Genomic DNA, 19,344 nt, shown 5'->3' on the forward strand with positions numbered 1-19,344 from the left:
CAGAAACAAAACTCTGATAAGTATGATGTTCAAATGTAGATAACATAATAAGTAAGCTGTAAACAGCATGTTGCCCATCACAAACTTTCTGCAAATTGAGATGTATTTCATTCAGGCATTTAAGATGCTAAAGTCTGAAAGCTATCAACAAAAAAAAAAATTCATGCTTAGTGTGGCAGTGATGATCTCATCTTCATTAACAGTATGTGCAACATGTTGTGACTTTGCTAAAAACAGATGCATTGTGATGACAGAATAAGCTGTCAAAGTCATAAAAACTAACACAATCATTACAATTCTAGAGACAATGACAGAAAACTGAACTTTATAGTGTATTGTCTGCCCATGGAAGACTGGCACTTTTAATTTTTCCTAATTTTCTGTGGCAAGTTTAAAGAGACTCGAAACCCGGAAACATTTTAAACTGTCCCATCTAAAATTAGCACAGGTTTTAATATACTTATCTAAAATATTTCTCAGATTCTTGGTTGACATCCGTGAGCTTATATACCTTTTTCTATATAAGAAGTGCATACCAGATAATAACTCATTATTTCCTTTGTTAAGCTGCAGGGCCCACATTTTTAGTAAAGTAGATCTAATGAGATGATGATGATATTTTAAATAACTTGTAATTTCTACTACTTGTGCATCCACAGATTTCTACATTTATATGTTCGCCCTTCATCTTAATTTTAATTCTTTATTTTGTACTGTTTGATACCTCTCTAGTACTGTAACTTCCAAGGTTCTCATGTTTTTTTCCCCTTTCTTTCTTATAATTCTTATTTCCTTGGCTATCAGTTGGCCACTAAAAATGACCTTTATTCTGTCCGAAACCATGTAAAGTACTGCCTCAAGTGAAGCAGTATTTCCCAAAATCACCTCATTTCCAATTTTCAAATTATTTGTTCTTGTTCTTTCTTCTAATTTCCTTCATGGTCTAGCACCATGCCTCCATAATAATATTGTTCACTTTTAAGTTTACTGTTGAATTTAAAGATAAAAGAGGGCAGTGAATGAGTACAACTGTTGACTGTAGCTGTCCTTGATCTGCCTTATCTAGGTCCTACTTTTTTTACTATTCAAAGAGAGAGTTTTCCTATTACCACAGCTGGCTTTAGACACCAGCAAACCCTGTGGTCACTGGGGGCACCCTGTTCCTTGGGGCCCCCAACCACAGCAGGTTGCCTTACCCTGATATTTTGCAACAGGTCTGTCAAACCAACAAAATCTAGTACAACAGTCTTGTGTACTTGATAAACCAGATGGGTAATAAGTCATATTTATATCTCCTTTAAAATTCAAAGCTATCTCTGGTTATAGTAACAGTGTTTTATCAAGCAACAGGCTTCACAATTCCATTAAATATTTTACCACTGATATAGTACCCCTGGGTTAGTTAAACACTGCTAGTGAACATTCAGCTCACTAAAATTAACAACATAACCAACCTTAGGTACTTGGAATACCCATGACTGCAAGGGGGCCCCCTTAGTCATCATTGACTGTATGTGGGGGGGGGGCACAAAAGTTGCTGCTGGTTGGGGGAAAATGAGGAGAAAAAATGTATTACTTTCCTGATTATGCTCTTTAACCTGAACAAGTCTGTGATATGACCCTATTAGGGTAAAGCTGATAATGAACATAAGCAAGTTAAGCACTACAGAGATCAGCAGCCCAGAGTGACTGATCTCAGTGCAAACCTTGGATTTTAAGAAAAGCTGATGCTTCTGATCTTCAGGGATGATTTCCTTTTTTCAGGGACTTTTACAAACACTGGCAGAACACCAGCTTCTGTAACATTCAACTTCTTTGCAGAAGAATTAATTGCAATACATATAATAGGAGAATAAATGCTCAAAATTATGAACATGTTCCAAATATTACAGCAATTTTTTGGTCAAATAAGTATAAAACTCTGATGTCTGGGTTTATTGACTGTAATCCTGGATGATTTACAAGCAAATCAAACTTTTTACAAAGGACAGAGCAAAACTATGAGAAAAATCAGGAAAGGTAAATAAAAGTGACTTACCACTGCTGCAGTCAGTGATCTGGTGTGACAATACCAGTGTTGAAGTAAGTACAAAACTAATATTGCTATGGCTTATGTGTGTGTGTGTGTGTGTGTCTGTGTGTGTGTGTAAAAAATAACAGTGATTTTTATCTGTGCACACACCCAGTAATGCCAGGACACATACATTATTTTTGTGGGTATCAGCTAAAATGTAGCTAATGAGTAATTATATTTCAAAAGTAATGAATAAAATATATCACAGAACATTCAGACACTTAGACCTTCTAAGAGTCTGGGAGCCCCCGCTCCCCAAACTGCATAAATGGAAACATGGGGCTCCATTAATCATCTCTGACTGTGTGGCGTCCAACAAAAGCTGTTGCTGTTTGGGGAAAATGAGGAGGAAAATGTATTAATTGCCTGATTATGCTCTTTAACCTGAACAGGGGTTTGATATGACCCTGTTAGGATAAATCTGATAATGGGCTCTGCTCTCAACTGTACCCATTCTAAAAAAAAGCTCTGATCAGGTGTGTGTGTGTACAGAAAACTGACGTAGGTTATGTATGTGTGGGTGTGTGCACACGGGGGATGGATTGTGTGGTTATTACTTCTTTAATTGCCATCACAGTCAAGCCTTAGAGGCGTACACATGAGGTTATTATAACTTGCATTTGGGCTGAGGACAGTGTGTTCATTCTTTTCTTTTGCTTTTCTGACAGACCTCAGATGCGTACAAAGAAGGCTACTATAGTGTGTGTAGGGGTAGTGTACTGTCTAGGAGCAACAAAGTTGTTATTGTTTCACTTTCCTCACAATCACACTTCAGGCATGTATGCAGGTAGCTGCCTTTGACAGTTTGGGTTGAGGAATGAGGAGGCATGCTATGTATATGTATGTCAGCATTCACTTGAAATACATGACTGTAGAAATTTGAACCTCTGCTTTCATCCCACTCTAACACCAGAAGGATGCATAGGCAGTCTCTTTTTTTTTTTGGGGGGGGGGGTTAGGGGAGGAAGGCAGTTTCAAGATAGGACCTGTATATCCAGACAACAATTGGCTTGTTAGTTTATTGTGAGTCACTATTTTGTCATCTTTGAACATTAAGCCTTTGGTACAACCCGGATTAAAAAGTTGGGAAAATGCTCTAAATGTATTTCAGAGAATGCATAACCCAGTGCTTCTGGTGGCTCTGGCTTAACTGAGTTATTTTGTAAATGGTTATTACTGTGCTTCCTTGGTCAGGAAATGTGTGTTGAAATGTTGCAAGGAAAAGTAAAGCTGAACAGCAACATCATTTCTTTCCTTAATCAAAATTTCTGTTCAAACCATCATTGGATGAAAAGGTTGTGTAAAAAGAAAAAAAAACTTTAAAAATGCACTTCAGAGCACGTAGGAAGATATGGCTTCTTGAAAAAGTTGAAGAGTAAAGCACAATTTGAGAAAAGAAAGAAAAAAAGTAATGTGCATAGCATGGGAAGCCCAAGATGGGGGGAGGAGTGATCTGGAGAAGTGTGGAGGGTTTAGTGTGTGTGTGTGTGTGTGTGTGTGTGTGTGTGTGTGTGTGTGTGTGTGTGTGTGTGTGTGTGTGTGTGTGTGTGTGTGTGTATGTGTGTGTGTGAGTGTATTGGGTGGTTGAAACAGTAGGCCTAGGATGCCATTTCACCTAAGTCCAGACCTGTACATAGAGTTCCTGCAATGTATCATTGGTGCAACTAAATTCCAGTATCTGTAAATGTCCATTTGAGAGATGGGCCAACATAGTGTGGTACACAGGCCTGTTGTAATTAAGAGCATTGCAGCTATAGGTCAGTCAATTTGCAGCATGAACTAAAAGGTTGCTTAGGAGGGGTATCAGCGATAGGGTTATACGTAGACTGAAAGTGCCTAGGGGGCCCTCAGCTTGACATCTGCTGGGGGCCCCCAAAATGCTAACACTGGCCCTGCCTATTACTTGAGTATGTAGTATGGGTCTTCAGCATCATTAGCTCCATAAAACTGTACCTTTTTGTTAGTTTTATCCTTTACATGCTTATAGATATAGACTTATCTTGTATGTATTCTGTCCATATCTATACATAGATAATTTTTAAGTTATTTAGTGCCACAGACATGAATTTGTACTAAGAAAAGAGGATGTGATTTGCAGATATTTAAAAGAAAGTTTACGTCTAAGCCTTGCATCAGTCTTAACATCTATAATATGCATTCAGTAAAAATTATGTAACTTACAGGTTTATGTACAAGATGGATTTTATGTTGTTTCTCTCTTTTTGCTACATCCTTCATTTGCTTACAAATGTAGAAAGCAGTAGTGTAACACCAGCTAATGTCTGAAATTAGAGGAATGTAAGGTGTTTGGGGTGTTTTTAAGCAAATCCAATGTGTGGTATCTGGGTTCAACATAAGCCCGATGGCCTCTAGGGATATCTTTAAACTGAGGTGCAGACATTGTAAGGGCTGTTTCACCTAATGCCAAGAATATGATCCAGATCAAGTTTCAAGTGAGGATTAATAGATATCTTATATCTCATAGCAAACAAAGCATCTTGGGTTCTGTAAATATTAAAACTTAATATTTTTGTCTTAAGACACATTCTGCCTCCTGTAATGAAGGAATTTGTACAAGGAACTTGAAATAGCTGCATTATTCAAAAACTGTTGCAAATGCAAGTCTTATATTCAATATTCTACTGTGTTCCATCATTGTAAGGAGACATGGTATCCGTATAACCTCAGAGAGGTGAAGTGTCACCGAAACTGCTTTGTAAACAAGTTTCATGTGTTGCTGCACTGAAATAGCTTTCATATCCAATAAGTATTCTGGCAATCTTTTTCTAACAAAATATTTACCTCACACAGTAGATTGTACATTGAAAATAAGAAGTTCTGCTTATGGCTGCACCTTACTTTTTTGGCATGGGATGTCTAGCAGTTCAAAGAGACATTAATGTTAGTGATCTGAAGTAGCAATAAACAAAAAATGTGACACACATTTTTGTACCCTACAACTGACTACCAGCTGCCGCCAGTGCTTCTTCTTACCCCCCAGGACTATTAGACTTTCCTGACCACCCCCAGGAATTAATAAAGGAAACAAAACCCAACTTGGCACTACACAGGAACATTTATTATAAAGGCAGTTGAGCAGTTTCATACCTTCACTTTCATTTCATTAGAACTAAATGCATTAAAGGAATAAACAGACTTTTAAAAACTAACAGTAATCACATGTTACATCCATCCTATCAAAATAAACTAAACACATAAACTCCACCCCCTCTTCTAATACAATGAGTATTATTAAAAACACAAGCACATATAACACCAAATGCAAAATTTCTTAAAATCAAGACAATTAATGTGAATACTATTACAAATTCTAAATCTCAGAAGAATGTAGTTTCAAAATGCTTGAGATAAATACCCATCTCATTTAAACTGGGTAAGAAACCTATATTTAAAATAAAAAGCTGCCAATGAAGCACTTTCCTTTAAAAACTAACATTCCAAGGACAAGCCCTGGGATTTTTATCAACATTTTTTAATATTAAAATCAAAAATTGATGCATATGATATGTCACTGTATGTTTGAACAAGGCATTATCAAATTTGCTCATACTTGTATCAAACAGTTGTTCATATATACACTGTCTAAGCTTCCTTTTGGTTTTGGCAACATAGAGTGTGAGACACTATTGACAATGCAAAATATATTGCACCTCTCCTATTACAATTTTACTGACCATTGATATTTATTGTTCTGTTATTAACCACTATCAAGTCAGTGACAAAAATACTGGGACGCTGGTTACAGTGTCCACATTTAAACACACCATAATGACAGTATTAACACCATCAGATATAGGCTGAGTCTTACTAATTTAGGTACAGTCAAAAAATTGTTTGAAACATTTTCCTTTCATAAAAATAATCCTGGGATGCACCCCCCCCCCCATTTTGTTATAAACTTCCAAATTAGTTGCAAAGAGTTGCCAATTTTTGTTTAAAATCTTTTTAATAGCCTCACTATTAGCACTAAGGATAGTTAAGAATGCCTTCTTATAATCATAATTGATACCACATCCATTGCCGGGTCTCATCACCAACAATCAATGGGCAATAAAATCCTGATCTCCTTTTGCTCACTACTTTGTCTAGTATGAGCTTTAAAAAATATATTCAGATAACCTTTCTTCATAAATATAGTCAGTAAATGCTGATTTTTTATTAAAAAGAAATCAAAATCAGAAACCATCCTGGCCAAACTGACAAGTTTTTCTTTAACAACAGCTTTCTTTTGATGCCTAGAACAGCAACTAGTAAAATGAAGACAGGAATTAGAATAGGTCGGCTTTCTCTATGTATTAGATACATTTGCCCTTGAAAGTCCTATGAAACAATGACATCCAAAATGTGCTTTTTCATTACCTATTGTGTATGTGCACCTAAGTAAATCAGTAAAAATATTAATATAACTCAAAAAACGTTCAGTTTTCTCTTTGCTATCTACCAAATTAATAAAGATATCATCCAACATAGCTACTATAAGGGGCCTAGGACTTGGCAAAAAATATGCTTGTACTCCCATTGTGCCATAGTAATAATGGCAAACAATGTAACACAAACGACCCTCATAGCAATGTCGGTTTACTGGCAAAACAACTTTCCTTAAAAAAAAATATATATATATATATATATATATATATATATATATATATATTTTTTTTTTTTAATTTAGCACTAACTCCATAAATGTATCTATTACAAGAAGTTCTCTGGCATCTAATTTCATTCAATGAACTAAGAACTCATGAAACCACTGGGGTATAACTATTATATAGTTATATATATTATATCGTATAGACTTATTTATAAATGTCTCTTACATCAATTGTTAAAAAATGCATTTTCAACAAATTTTAAATCATAAAATTTTGCTAAAATATCCCATGAATCTTTGCATAAATTAAGTATAATTTTAACCCCATCTTTAAGTTTAATATCTAAATATTTTGCTATTGCATGGGTAATGGAGAATTACTCTGACCATTGCTTGGGGCACTGAGGAGATCAGGCCATCCTGGTGCAGTGTCATTTTACTGCAGGGGTGGGACTCTATTTATGCCATAGCTTCTTGCTTCACCACGTACTCATCTTTTTATGTCAGATGGCAAGCATTGCAATGGGAGCATGCTGGTGTGTCATCCGCTTCCATAGTAACTCAGCCAATGTCTTCTACCCTTCGCACTAAGGACAACACCCCCCACTCTCCTGTGTCTCTGGCCTTAGCCAGGGAATGAATGTGAGGATTATCCAGACACAATCTTTCTTCCTAAGAAGAGACACACCCATTTTTCTCTGCCAATGCCTCATACACTCCAGATGCTAATCAAACCCTGTCTCGTGGGCTATATGCAGTGCTTAATCTCTCTATGCTACCAAGCTGACAAATGCTTTACATAGTATTGCTGCACTGAGGAATATCTGTTTAGAATAAGGAATATTGGATGTAGGCAGAGGTAACTGTAAACACAAAAACAGTTAAATAGTTCAGGGCAAAATCTGCATTGTACCACATGATGCATATGTGTTAACAGAAACGTAAAACATATTTGAAGACAACATTAGTTCTTTTACAAAGAGTCATTGTGAAAGAACAACATGCACTGAAGTCATTACAAATGCATACCAAAAGTAGAAGGCGAAGATTAATGCTTAATGTGTGATTCATAAGAGATTCACAAAGAAACAAAAGAGCTGAGAATGTGAAATCACAAATGCAATAATGGAAGCTTTAACATAATGTGTTTTAAATGTTAGATTTAAGTGTTAAATGTGATCGGAAAATAAGCAGACTAGACTGGGATGACTGAAGACTGAACAAAGTCTTAAAGTAACAGTTATGATTATCAAATGGAAAATCAGAGATGAGGAAGAATCAGTCTCAAGTCAACAAAATATATTTTGCTTAACAATACATGAGTCAGAACAAAAACTATTAACTTGAATTATCTTTTTTGGGGGGTGTATCCCCAATCCTTCATGCTGGGACCATGGCCCTTATATCTTCAGACTTAAAATAATCATTTCCAAAGTCACTTTAAAACCTGACTGCAGAGGTCTTCTTCTACAACTGCACATTTCAGCCAAGCATTGTACTGAGCACATGCCTGTCATGTAGTGAGTAGGATCCCTACAGCTGGAGCAGGAGCAGTCTGAGTGGTTAACTGGAAAAGCCATATATTTCCATAGTTAAAGTTTGTACGAGGATAGGTGATAACGGAGACCTAACACAAACTGGGTTCCCTGATAAAGGTGGTAAATGTCGCACAGACTGAGAGCACTCTTTTATTAATTAATTAATTAATTAATGTATTTATTTATTTATTTATGTATGTATGCATGTAGGTATGTATGCATTTATTTTTATTTTCATTTTACATTTGTTTACTGGGAAAGTCCGACTGGGTCATTGGCCCATTTTCAGCGGAGGCCCAGGGAGAAAAGCTCCATTACAAAAGAATTTTAACAAGAAAGGTAATACATTATATACACTTACAAGCAAAGATGAGGTGATTATGCATTACATATTATAGACATGAATGGTTCAGATATAAAGTTATAGCATTAAATAGCATATATTTTGCAGATAAATGCTGGCATGAAGTAATACATAACAGGAGGAACAAGCAGAGAGAATATCAGTAGACTCACAGCATGCTTCTGAGTACTCCTGCAGTACAATCTCATCATAGACTGGATAAGAACACTTAAAGTCAAGCACTGGAAAGGAGAAAAATAGGTAGAGGGGGGGATTGATATAGTATGATAGTCTAGTCAGAGAGAGAGGGTTAGTATGTAAGGATGAAAGGTAATGATGTGATAGATCATCCAGGCTAGTACACTAACTATATGAATCAGAAGTATAGCTGTTTCAACTAGTGCCCTGGGTCAGTACTATGAACCAGTGCCCCACCCCCTTGGTTCAGTTCTTCAAGTAAAGAACAAAAAACAGAAAAAAAAGCCACTTCACTGAAATAAGCCAATCTCTACATTGTAAGTGATCAGTTTATTACAGTTTGACCTATATATACATAACCTCCCCAACTCTTCCATTGGGGAGCAAAAAAAAAAAGAAAAATGGATGTTCATTCTACTAGCACACCAACCAAATGGCCAGATGCATGACATCCCCCTCCCTCCTGCCCCAGACATTCATGTTCCATTTCTGTTCCCAGTATCCTACCCTCCTTCGACATATTTTATTTAAAAAAAGTACTTTCTTCTTTTAAACTGTAGCAAACTGTTTGCAACAAGTTTATCATGTCTGCATGGAATACTACAGTGCTCATATTTTAGTTAAAAAAATGTTATTAAACTGTTGTAAACATTTGCAACATTTTATACCCTGCCTGCATTGAGCGCTATGGTGCTCTTGTTTTAGTTTAAAAAAAGCAGCTGCCACAGTTTAGACCACATACAAGGCACTACAGAGCTCAGGTTTGACCTCAGATGTTTTAGTTAAAAAAATGTTTTTCTTTTTAAACTGTAGCAAACTTCTCGCTACAAATGTAATGAACAGTGCTTGCATGGAGTGTTACAGCACTCTTGTTTTAATTTAAAAAAAGCAGTTGCTATAGTTTAGGCCACACACAGAATGCTACAGTGCTCATGTTGAACATATTGCATTAAAGAGTGATTGGAATCAGCTGATAATGACCCCAAGCACTTTGCACCCAGGGCAGTTGCCACTTTTGCCCCAACCTATCTATGCTACTGATGTGAATATTATCCAGAAAGAGAATTATGCCTGTGCAAATGCTATATAGACTGAGAGCTCTATCTATGTGAATAATACCCAGATGGAGAATTCTGTCTCTGCAAATGTTACACAGACTGAGAACTCTATGTGAATAATAGCCAAGACTGAGTTGGGCTACTTTTTCTTACATAAGATATTGTTTCTTTAGCTGAACCAGGCATTTCCACTTACTTAAGGCATTACATCCTTCAGCTGTGATCTGTTGTTTGCAGAATAAATTTGAAATTACTGGGTAAGAAAACACAATAGACTTTTAAAGAGAATTTGCTTGAATGTCTCTTTGCTAATTGTGAATGGCCAATGATGACCCATTTTGAAAACATCTGTCAAGAAGTCAGGTGGCATGAGTCATCTCAAAGGAGCTCTTTTCAACAGTTTAGTTCAATTGTATCTTAGATATATTTATCTCGGAACTGTTTATCTTTCTGAAATAGTAGAACTTTTTTTATAGTTGGTTTTACCTCTAATATTTTGCATTTTTTAGACACTAACTTATACAGTTTATCAATTCTGTTAGCCATACATTAATTAGAAAATAACTAGCTGGTTAGTTAGTGTTCTACAAATAATCTGTTGATTGAAATACTTTGTTGTATATTTTCTTGAATGTATTACACAATTTTCTGTTAGTAAAGTATTCAATTTAATTAATTTTCAAAGTTTGTGGCTGGTTATTAATTGATTGATCAAGGGATTGCTTGATAGATAAAAGGATATTGCCATCTGTTGGTGTCCATTTCAGGAGGACAGAAAGACTGTTCATCGAAACTACCACTCTTTATTGCTTTTCAGTTGTCCTATCTTTCAGTGGTACAATGACTGGTAATTATTTGAGTGCTTGATCTGATCTAGCTGGTGACAGTTACTATCATAAAGTAGAAAAGCTTTAGCGCTAAAATGTTTTCCTAAAATGTGTTGTAAATGTTTGTATGAATGTTTTGTGAACATAATAATTTGCTCCTATTATGGTTACTGTTGATAATATAACACTGTAATGCACTAGCTCAGACATCTGAGGGAAGGGTCTGGAAAAGCAGTGGTCATAAAACTATGGAAATAACAAAGTGCTCAGATGTCTACCTATGAATCTGCAGCTGCCCTACAAAAGTACATGGACACCAATGAGCCATAACAGTTGGGAAAAGTCTAAACATGCAGGGAAAGTTCTTCCCTAGTTAAGGGTGAGGACTATACAGCCACCTTATGCTAATGAGTTACATGCAACTGCAAAAACATTCTCAAGAAGAGCTAGTGCACACACACACACACACACACACACACACACACACACACACACACACACACACACACACACACACACACACACACACACACACATACACACACACACTTGGACAATTTAGAGTTACCAGTCTACCTACCGCATGCAGGATTTAGGTGGAATCCAAAGTACTTAGAGAAACTCCACACCAACAAAGGGAAGACATTCAGTCTCTACACAAAAAACACTAGAATAGGTGTTAGTAAAGTAGAAAGACAGCTGAAGATCTGGAGTGCCTGCTCCTCTTAAAATCTCGGGTAAGCACTGCAATTGGTTACATCTTTTTAGACAGGATAAAACATTTTGTGCATGTTACATGAAGGTTATCTAGGAAAGCAAATAACTCAGATGTGTCAATGCAGTCATAGTCCAATGTGGCCACTGTGCAGTGAAATGTAATACGAAAGGTAATTTCTCAGTAAGAAATCCATGGCAGTGAGATGGCATACAGAATCTTTAACTGTTAACATTATCAGGCTGTAATCGTGGAGATCAAGTCTTAAAGGCTGCTTATTGATAAATTCATTCTAGAGAGAGAGAAAACAAGAGAGAGAAAAAAAAAAGAGACAAATGAGAAATGTGGATAAAAAATATGTGACCTTGTAAAACCTTTTTCAAAGCTGATTAAAATCATTTTTTACTGACAGATTTAATTTTGACCTCATTTCTTCAAAAAAAAAAGTTTAATAAATGAACTTTATTTTTGTTATCACTTAAAGTCCATTGTGTTGAACATACAGAAGGATACATGGGCTTGGAGTGTGATAAAGTCATTACAGCTAAAAGAAAAGATGAACATTCATTGGGATGTGATAAAGTCATTGTAGCTAAAAGAAAACATTCATTCTAGACAGCCTCATATTGCATTCTAGCAGTAAAAGTGCAGTATGATTGCATTTAACAAATTTTCCAAAAAGATTAACTGCTATTTTTACTTTTTTTTCCCCAAGAGACTTGAAACACTTTACGATTCCATGCTAGTTAGTTCTTTTGAAATAACACTTCTCTTGCAATATCTTTTGTTTTTGAAAAGCAGTTTTATACATCAGTTAAAATTATTTCTATTCTGCTTGATCATTTCACTAAGGTTACCTGTCAAATCAGAACCTCTGTCAGGAAATCTATTTTAGTGAGATATTTTGAGCCAGTCTGGGAAAACAGTACATTACTTCAAGCTGGGCACAATTTCACTTGGATTTCGTAGCTGCATTTGTTAAGTAGTAATAAATCTTTTTTTGATAACGGGCAAACTGGTAGGTGTAGAGTGTGATCACTGGCAGATAATTAGATTGATCAACAAATCATCTTCATACTGCATCGTAACAGAGGTGCACAATAACTAAAAAAATGTGAGATTTCTTTCTAAAAATATAAATAATATTGTGAATATGAGCCAAACGTGAATTCTAGAAAATTACAAGGTACACAGTGTAGGAGACATTAACAAAGTAGTGTTTGTTCTACCTGCCTCACCCACAGAATGATTTTTAAATCTCCTTTTTGTTTATTTAATGAAATAATTATCACAAACATACCTATTGCTAAAACAATACAAATCCTAAAAAAACAACTTTTATAGTACAGAATATTTATACATTTGCACTCTGCTGCATTAAGCACACTATCTAATGCTTCTTCAAGACTTTTACAAGGATGATAACTCTGCTTGAGAAGTGCTAAGTTACTTACTGAATATACACAGCATGGGATAGAGCAAAGGGCATTGCTTTGTTCATTTTTTGGCCTGTTCCAGAGGTGGTAACCTTGCACTTCATTGGACTATTTTACCTTGTTTATTTTGCTGCTTCTTTATTTCTGTCCTCATGAGTAAACATTTCATCATTTTCATTTGGCTTTTCGGTTTGCAGTTAAACTTTGAACATTCAGTATTTCAAACTGCATCTGTATTATCAGGTCTTACACAGCAGGCAGTGTTGTTACCTACAGAACTTTATTCTCCTGAGATAGCCATCACTGGAGTAAAAATGCACGTCTTTTCAATACTTAATAGACATAGCTGGCATTAGAAACCCAAAAAGCCTATGGCTGCAGGGGTCTCCTGATACTCCTTGACTGTGTGAGGGGCCTCTAAAAGCTGAGGTTGTTTGGGGAAATGTGCTTGATTGTTTTTGTTTACTGGGAAAGTCCAGCAGAAACTAGTAGCCAATTTTCAGTGGAGGCTTGAGGAGAAAAGTTGCAGACAGTATTAACAACAATGACATTGGTAATACTTATAAATGATAGTGTATACATGGATATATGGTAAGTTAACATTTACACTTGATTATAAAGTTTAGATAGTCACATTTACATAGTCATCTAGAGGTAGCAGAGAAGAATTACAAAAAGATCACTTGTTCTCCAATTATGTGTTTTATCCTGAACAGGATTGTGGTATAATCCTGATTAGGCTAAAGCGAGTAATCACTGAATGAATGCAAGAGTTAAAAAAAAAAGGCAGTTAATTCTGTGATTACACTCTTTATCATAAAAAGGACTACACCATAACCCTGTTTAGTACAAAGGTTGGAATCAGTCAATGAATATGAGGCAAAAAAGTATCCCAAACAGTGTTATGGTATAAGCATGTTATAGTAAAGCTAGTACTTGAATAAATGTGAGGTAAGCTGTAGAGATTGGCTATCTAGAGGAAAAAGTCTCAGTGCTTACTAGAGATTTTAAAAGAAACAGACACTTCAGATCTTCAGCAGCAGTATTCTGTTTCATGGAGTTTTATAACTACTGGCAGGACACCAGATATGCATACATCTCAGTACTCCCTGATTTCACAGAAGTTTATATCCTATTTTAGTTTGTAAAAGTTGCAGGTTACTGTCAAGTATGTCAGACTGCACACACAGATATTTGAGTTTTGGGCTACATACCTGTCAGCAATGAAAGATTAAGAGGGACACTTCTTATTTTGAATTTTTTAAAAATATCATATTACATGCTGTTCCACATTAAAAGGGTCCACCATTTTTTTAACTAATACCCTGGGGTAAATAGTAAACATACCCGTCAAGTGTCACTAATTCGACAAACTTCCCTAATTTTCTCTCGTATTTTTTCCTGCCCCCCCATACATTTTTTTGATTGTATTCAGTCAGTATTGCAGACATTAGAGCATTACACATTAATTAAGCATTATACTTATGCTTCAGTAAATGCATGCTGATGCAAAGCCTGTTGTTCTAGTAACTTTTTAAGTGAATGAGAGTATATTTAAACATTACCCCTTATTTTGGGGCTTTGTCTCCCCATTATTTTTGGCTTCATCCAAAATTCTTGAGCAAAAAGTTGAAAGTTATGATACTGAATCATATTATTTCAGGAAAATAACTGTTTAAAAGTATAAAGTACCATATTTTAACACTGCTGTAAGCTTCCTAGGTAAATTTGTTAGTAAGCTGTTATGAGAGGTAGTGTGAGAAATTACATCAGAACAATATTTAAAATCTGTCCCTGATTTTGATATGTTATCCTCTGGTATGTTTTACTTTATGTAGGATTCTGAAGCAAAGAGGTGGAGAGCTATGCAGATATTAGGCAGTGGTGACAGCACACACACTGCCCACATTTGGGATCCATTTTTTAAAGTAATTATTTATTTATTACAGTCATCAGAGAAGGGGTTGAGGACTGCTGTGAATGACAGCAGCAAATGAAAATAAATTAAGTTTAGGGCATGAATCACTTCCACTATACACCTCATTACTCCATAAAAAACTTCTGAAACATTATCCAGAGGAGGATTTGACACCAGATCAGACCATCACAAAACCACACACACCAGTAAGACATGAGACGATCTCCACCTCCTGCACTGACCAAGTAAGGATAGCCATTACTAAAAACTCCACCCTCACCCCTGAGGTGTTTTTTGTATATAAGTTGCAGAATGCTGCTTTGTGAACATACTGAGCATGCATATCTATCTTGCCTGAAAAACTGACAATAAAAAAGACTAGAACCAAGGTTGAGGTCTCCAGAGGACCTTTTCTAATTTTCCTTTTTCCTTTCAGCTTTTGTGTTTTTTTTTTTTTTTTTTTTTTTTTTTGGATATGCTTAAGTTGATATTGAGATGATTTGCTTTAATCTAATAGTAGAAAATAGTTTTAGTAACAGAATATTTCAGTAGTTCCAGACACTAATTCTTTAAAACACAAAGATATATTTCTCTATTTCTAGAGATATATTTTTCCAGTCTGACACTGTATGACATCTGTATGTTTTAACTTCTATAAGGAATTCAGTAAGACTGCCTTCTAAAAAGCACATGCACAACCTGATATGCTAAGTCCCTCTACTAATATTTTACTATGTGTAAAGCTACATAATGTATATGCTACAGCTACCTTGAAGGAATGAAGAGGAACTGTAGTGTGCCCTGTTTCCACATCAGTAGCTTAGCTTGTGAGAAACTATTTAGTTGAGTGGGTGCTGGATGAGGAAGGTGAGATAATAAAGTAATTCTGAATGCTATATTTTATTGTGAGGTGCTGATTGATAGACTAAGAGATAGATTATGATTCTGACATGTTTGTCCTCTGGCAAGGAGTAAAGGTTATAAAAATGTTGAGGACTATTTAGAAATGGAGGAATGGTAGTCAGTGGTGTGTCAATGCAGTGTTAGTGGTTTAACAAGTGGCACACTCACCTTTGGTGCAGAAGGCTGCAGCTTTGTTTCCCATACCAAGTAAAACAGTTGCTGACACTGCAGTGCAGCATAAACAGGTGCTGCACCCCTGAGTGTGCTGTCCTTTGGATGAGACAATAGACCAAGGTGCCATCTGCTTGAGTTGGTGGATGCTCTGATGGATTCAAAAGTTCCAGAGGCACCTATCCAAAACAGTAGGGGTCATTTATTATATACAAATATTTGCACATATTTACAAATATATATGCAAGTTAATATAGCCACATATTTACAGAAACGATTTACATCAAAGTTCTGTTTCCATATTATATATATATATATATATATATATATATATATATATATATATATATATATATATATATATATTGTATGTACTATCTTTCTGTAATAAAATTTTAAGGCGTTTTGTTTTTCTATACACAAACTTTTTATGTCTTAATTTTTCTCATAATTTTGTACTCTGTTACATGTCAGAAAAACATATGCAGTCTCTAATTCATTACAGAAAATACACCCCTTTCATTTTTATAAGACATGTTTCCCTTTACTGGCAATAATGTAATATGCAATCTCCATAAAAAATCCTGACATTCTACATTTTGTGCACCATGCATTTTCTCTTTCATCATATACTTCCATGGGTTTATACAACAATTTCCTATCATTATATTTTATACCACAACCTCTTATTATTTTCCATAGTTTCTATATTTTATTTACACTTTTTTATTTTTTATTGATAATTTTTTATTTCTTCATTTCTCCATTCCTTTTCCCTTTTATTCAGTTTCATTAAATTCCATTCTCTATCATATTTTGTCTAAATCTTGTTACCAAAGAATGTTCATTTCCATTTATCCATCTTAGTACCCTATATAAATGTAAAAATGCCCTATAAACTCTGGAATTCAATAAACCTAGACCCCTTTATCCTTATCCATATACAACACTCCTCTTCTCACTGGATTTAATCTAGAACCCCAAAGGAATCTAAATATTAATCCAATAAATTGTTTTTCTATATATTTTAGCATCATGTGTATACTAGCCAGGTATGTTATTCTCCTCATCCATATAGAATTTATCAAATGTAATTTCTTTCTATATGATAATCTGTATCTGCTTCATATAATAATAAGTCTTCTTAATTACTGTATAATTCCCAACCATTGTTCCTTATTTTTAATGGTCCAAATATTATTCCGAAAACAGATATTTTTTCTATTGTAATGTAATTCTAATATTATTATATACATTAGAAATTGTTTGTTCCATCATCTTAAGTTCCTTAGTCACAAGAATTTCATCAGCAGCAGAAGATATAATTGTGAGATATTCAGTACCTTCACTCTGTATATATCATGAATCCTTCATGTTTTAATTTATTTTTATTCTTTTTCACTTAACAATTCATAGCTATGATGAGTAGAATACTACTCATTGGACATCCATGTTTTAATCCCCTGTTCATATCTATCTCTTCACTTAACCATCCATTAATCAAAATTCTTATTTTAGTATCTCTATACACTGATTTAATCACAATCTGCACCTGTTTACTAAAATTATAGTCTTCCATAATCTTCTGTAATATATCATGATCTAGTGTATCCAAAGTTTTATTTATATCCCCTACTACTACTTTTGCTCCTTTATTATCTTTTTGAATATCATTTACTGTTTCTGCAACAATCACTAATCCTCCCTGACATCATTTTCCTTTAATACTATATATATATATATATATATATATATATATATATATATATATATATATACTGTCTTCTAGCACCCTACATATCTTATTTTCTGTTCTTATAATCAACCAATCTACAATTAGTTATTTCCAACTTGTACCTTTTTTCCATATAATTTTCATAATACCACTACATACTTATGTATAACAAATGCCATATTTTTAACCATTCATTAAATATACATATCAACATTTCTTTTTGTCATAGTTCCAGGGTCTTACACATTAAATACCCTATACCGTCTGAAACTTTTGTAGATCCAAGGTTTACTTTCTTCATTGCCATATCTAATTCCATTACGGTAATCTGTTTACCTAAGTCTCTATTTATTTTTTCAATAAATTGTGTAATATTCCATTCATTTATATCATTTAACTTTTGTTTTCTCACAATCTCTTTAACACACTCTTCTACAACTTCCATAATTCTACTTACTTTAGTGCTTCACTGCTTCCTTTTCTCATTTTATTTCCCTCATTATATTGTTTTTTTTCTTTAACCATTTCATTAAAATAAGGAAAAACTTCTTCCTTGCAAAATATCTTTGCTTATATAATAATCCCTTTATTTTTTTCCTGATTCCTTTTATATATCTCTTTTTTCCCATAATAAGCATTTTCATTTATTCAAACTTTCTAACATTTTATTTTTAACTTCATATATTCTGTTTTCTTTGTCTTAACCCACATTCTCATTGTAAATAATGCGATTTATATTTTTCTTTAAATACTAACCACCATTCTGTACAATTATTATAACAAATACTCATATGTTCTTTCCATAATTTATATATATTTCCCTTACCTTTTTCATTCCAGATGATCTGATTTATTCATTTAATTCCCTTTCCAGTTTTTATATGTTCTCTATTTTCTTCAGCTTCCATCCATACTGCCATATGATTTGAGAAACCTGTTTTCACAACTTCTATGGTTATCTATACTTTTAGAAACTAAAAAATAATCTCTGACTATATTTTCTCTCCTGTATGTACTTGTAAATGCAAGTAGTATTCCCTAATACCAAATTTCCACATCCCATAATCTGTCTCATTGTTTTCTTATCTGACCCATTTTCTTTTTCTCCCTTATCACAATTAAAATCACCTGAAATTATAATATCCATATTGACTATTATATAATCAAATATCTCTTTAAACAACTTTTTTCTTTGTTTGTATGATGCATAGGTGTATATTGTTATAATTCTATATACCTTCTTCTCCAGTCCTAAAAATATAATTGTTCATAGGTAAGTACTAGACTATCGGCCCAAGGGCCTAAGTAAGCCTAGCCAACAAGGTTCCCTGGCTTATGCCACCCAAGAAAGTTAATTTCCTGTGACCCTGTCGAGCAGAGCCACAGAAGTGATCTCCGGTTGTATTTCCTATTTCCTATCCACTCATCAAGATTTTTCTTGAAGAGTGCTAATGAGGAACTTTGCTTGACATAGATGGGTAGCTTGTTCCAGAGTATAGCAAGTCTCTGGGACAAGAATCTATCCCTCCAGCATGTCCTGTTTATTATGGTGACAAGGTGTAGGCCCCTAAAGGATGTAGCTCGGAGGGATTGGGATTTCTTAAGGTGTAGCATGTCCAACAGCTCTGGGTTTAACATAGCATTGTCTGTTAGGCAGACATCTCCTTAGAGTAGGCAATAAACTACAGAGTAAAGCTGGGGTTTTTTGAGATGGTAAAGTATACTACTGAAATTCCTATATTATATAATATTGCTATCCCTGAACAAGTGTCTTCTCCCACATTCTAAATTATACCCCCTCTTTATAAATTTTCTG

At 34.6% G+C, this 19,344-nt stretch overlaps 1 protein-coding gene across 1 annotated transcript in view; it reads left to right on the forward strand.

Annotated features, from left to right (window-relative positions):
• The window catches only part of RBP4 (retinol binding protein 4), a 134,460-nt gene that overhangs the window by 83,918 nt on the left and 31,198 nt on the right, over window positions 1-19,344 (forward strand). The window lies entirely within an intron of this gene.

This window comes from Protopterus annectens, chromosome 14.part0 (genome assembly GCF_019279795.1).
Source record: "Protopterus annectens isolate FY-2018-M chromosome 14.part0, PAN1.0, whole genome shotgun sequence".
In the NCBI taxonomy this organism is placed as follows: domain Eukaryota; kingdom Metazoa; phylum Chordata; order Ceratodontiformes; family Protopteridae; genus Protopterus; species Protopterus annectens.